This window comes from Monodon monoceros, unplaced genomic scaffold (assembly GCF_005190385.1).
Source record: "Monodon monoceros isolate NGI ecotype Baffin Bay Population unplaced genomic scaffold, NGI_Narwhal_1 Super_Scaffold_20, whole genome shotgun sequence".
NCBI lineage: Eukaryota > Metazoa > Chordata > Mammalia > Artiodactyla > Monodontidae > Monodon > Monodon monoceros.
The window spans coordinates 56,001,672-56,005,527 of NW_021703777.1; the positions used below are offsets into that span (position 1 = coordinate 56,001,672).

The 3,856-nt window shown below is 34.9% G+C and overlaps 1 pseudogene; it reads left to right on the plus strand.

Annotated features, from left to right (window-relative positions):
• The first annotated feature begins 2,937 nt into the window (after positions 1 to 2,937).
• Positions 2,938 to 3,553, plus strand: LOC114903231 (annotated as a pseudogene).
• Positions 3,554 to 3,856: the final 303 nt, after the last annotated feature.

A 3,856-nucleotide genomic window follows, 5' to 3' on the forward strand; every position in this document is an offset into this window, starting at 1 on the left:
AGGAAGTCTATTATGTTTATAGAAGCCTTACATTTTAATTCAATCAATAATATTCTTGCTTTGCATTTATCAGCACTTTATATATATTTCATCTTATAGAAGTTTAATTTGTATTTTTTGAATTTATTGCATTTTTGACACCCATCCCTTATTTAGTATTTATTCAATCACTTATTCATTCACTTCATTCACTCTCAGATGATGCCATTATTTTTATTTCACAGAAAAAGAAGAAAAAAAAGACACGATCAGAGATTTTCCACCTCATGCCAAACACCAAACTAGTCAATGAACCTATATTTGTGCCCACATACTCTACCTATACTCCAGATGTAATCGGCAATCACCCCTATGTATGAATTGGATCCTAAGAACAAACGCAAAGACATTGCTCCTACAATTTTGGGCTATCTACTTTATCATTGTCTTTGCCTTCACATCTGGATCATAGGTTAAAAATAAATCATGCTTTAACATCTCCCACCTTAAAACCAACCAACCAGCTCTTCCCTGATCTCATGTCCTTCTGCCAATACTGACGTTTCTTTCCTGTCTCACTGTTATGGACTGAATGTTTGTGTACCCGCAAATTCATATGTTGAAGTTTAATCCCCAGTGTGATGGTATTAGGAAGTGGGGCTTTTGGGGTGATTAAGTCATGAGGTCCTTATGATGGGATTAGTGTCCTTATAAAAAGAGACCGGAAAGCTCTCTTGCCTCTTTCTGTCATATGGTGCAACAAAAATTCAGTAGTCTGCAGCTAAGAAAAGAACTCTTACCAGAATTTGACCATGTTGGCACACTGATCTCAGACTTCCAGCCTCCAAAACTGTAAAATAGATTTATGTTGTTTATAAGCCACCTAATATCTATGGTGCTTTGTTAAAGCAGCCAGAACCGACCAATAAAATCTCTCCTCACAATAAAATCTTCAAAAGAGTTGTCAATACTGATTGTTTCTACTTCCTGATCTTCAATTCTCTCTTGAATTCTCTCCAGTCATTACTCACCACCACTATTACCCTAACATCTTTGTTGTCAAGGTCACCAATAACCTTCTCTGTGAGAAGTCCCACAGTCAGTCCTCACTGCTCATTTTACCAAGCCTATCAACACCACTTGATAAGTTTATCATTTCCTCTTCCCTAAAATATTTCTTCACATTTCTTCTGGAATACCAGTCTTTCTTGGTTCTCCTTTGCTTGTTCTCTTCTGTGTTGTTCTCAGCTCTATCTACAATGTGTAGACCTGTGACTGCAATGACACAGGCATGCATTAATACATTTTGAATGAATTAATGAATACTTGCGTTTAAAAGCCACTCTTGCTCTTCAACTGAAGGTAATCACAGAGTAGAGACAAATATAAGCATTAAAAAATGACTGCTAATCATTTATCTCTTCTAACGACGGTATAACATGAAGAAAAAATGTTCCTATCAATATCATAAATACAGCCTAAGACAATTGTCATGTGACTTTTCTTGTATAATATTAAACCATGAGATTTTTTTTTACAGTTTTAGTATTGTCTTTCTAATCAGAGTATAATTAACATTGCTTTGCATTTGTATATAGTCTTAATTTTACATTTATCTACATTGTGTATATGAATGTTACAAATATATATTTTATTCTACATGTAAGATTTCCTGTGCAGATTACATGCTTGTCAAAAGCTTTCTCAAGTTAAATGATGAGAAGACAGCTCCATAGAAAATTTCTGTTTTAAGACCACTACAAAACTTAAACTTTCCATTTGAACAAAATAACAACAAACAAAAATTAAAATGTGCCTATTGTCCAAGAATTACTGGTTTCTTTAACGTGACCCTTAGAGACACAGCAGGGTCTCTGTAAAATAAGAACAAGTAGAACAGTAAAACATGAAATTACAACATAATTTGGCATGTATGTGTATGTTTATTCTTTGGTTAAAAACAGTTCATTATCACTGAGGAGATTATTCAAACAAATAGAAGCATTACCATCTAAGAAGTCATGAGATTAAAAAGGAGATATCAATACTTATTTTTTCAGAACATACTTCAGAATACTTGAAGTATGCTCAAGTAGCATAATTATCCTATTCATGACCAGCTCACTGTTTTACCTGTCAAACTGAGTCTCTTTAGGTGAAAAAAAATCATCATATAATGATTAGCAGACAGATGTGATTTAATAAATATTGAGAATAAAAGCACTGCACAATTTTAATGGATCTGTAATTGTAATTCCCAAGTATCTGTCCTTCCTCAACTAATTGGGTAATGACATTGCTAGAATTAATCCAAGGTCATCAGCTTGCACACAGTGCAGATGGTTTCTCCACTTTATGGGTATACAGGGGATTCGAGACTACTATTGCCTGCTGCTTTTCAAACTAATTTTTATTCTTAAAAATCCACGTTTTCACTGCAGCTGAACAGCTAAGCCATATGTTACTTTGTGAATACTTTAAATTATCTGGTGCATGTAATTATTATGCTAAAACTAGCATGCATTAGTACTTTTCGATTTTGTTGTAAGAAAAAAACACTCACAGTACTATGCTTTGTGTGTGTGGGGTTTTTTTTTCCTCTATGTACCAAGCTTTAGTTTAAATTATGGCTCCAATGAGAATTTTAACCTAAAATACATCGGTCGGCTGATATGCTTCCTCACATGTAACATATACCAGCATAGTGCAGATTTTGCCTAGTGCTATTTAAGATACTATGTTAATCCATCTAGCTACTAGAAAGTTTGGATTTGAGATATCTTTCCAACTTCTCCTGTGGTAGCCATGATAAATAGGAACAAGGTATTTCTGTGCTTTTGTCAGAATTCTGACATGCCAATGGCAGGTTTGACAATTTGGACCTTTTCAAATAATGTAATAGGTAAAATGTCTTTATTAAAAATAGGAATATCTGCCGCCACCACCGCAGCACACGCCATGGGAGCCGTGACTGACGACGAAGTCATACGGAAGCGTCTCCTCATAGATGGAGATGGTGCTGGAGATGATCGGAGAATTAATCTGCAGGTGAAAAGTTTCATTAAATGGTACAGCTCTGGATCCCAGGAAGAGGGATACAGCCAGTACCAACGTATGCTGAGCACACTGTCCCAATGTGAATTTTCAATGGGCAAAACTTTGCTGGTATATGATATGAATCTCAGAGAAATGGAAGATTTTGAAAAAATTTACAAAGAACTAGAATGTAGCATTGCTGGAGCACATGAAAAAAATGCTGAGTGCAAAAAGCAAATTCTTCAAGCAAAATGAATACGAAAAAATCGCCAAGAATATGATGCATTGGCAAAAGTGATCCAGTGTCATCCAGACAGGCATGAGACATTAAAGGAACTAGAGGCTCTGCGTAAAGAATTAGAGCATCTTTCACATATTAAAGAAAGTGTTGAAGATAAGCTAGAATTGAGAAGGAAACAGTTTCACGTTCTTCTTAGTACCATCCATGAACTTCAGCAAACACTGGAAAATGATGAAAAGCTCTCAGAGGTAGAAGAAGCTCAAGAAAACAAGCATGGAAACTGATCCTAAACCATAGACCAACTAATCACTCACCATTCCCAAGAATACTGAAGTAGCAACATGATCTTAGTGTGTTCAGAATTTGTTGTGCTCTTGAGACATTTAAAGTTTTGGCAGTGAACTACGTTGCTTTTAAATATTAATGCACAGTTCATTCATATTTCTTCACACAAAGGGAGATGACTTCATTATATATTTGTTTTTATTGAAATGCCTTTTTTATACTTAAAAGATAGGAAGCAACACCCAAAAATGTTTAATGAAATGTTTTCAAGCCAGATATGTTAGTGCTCATTGGTATTCTAGGTAGTTTTTAACT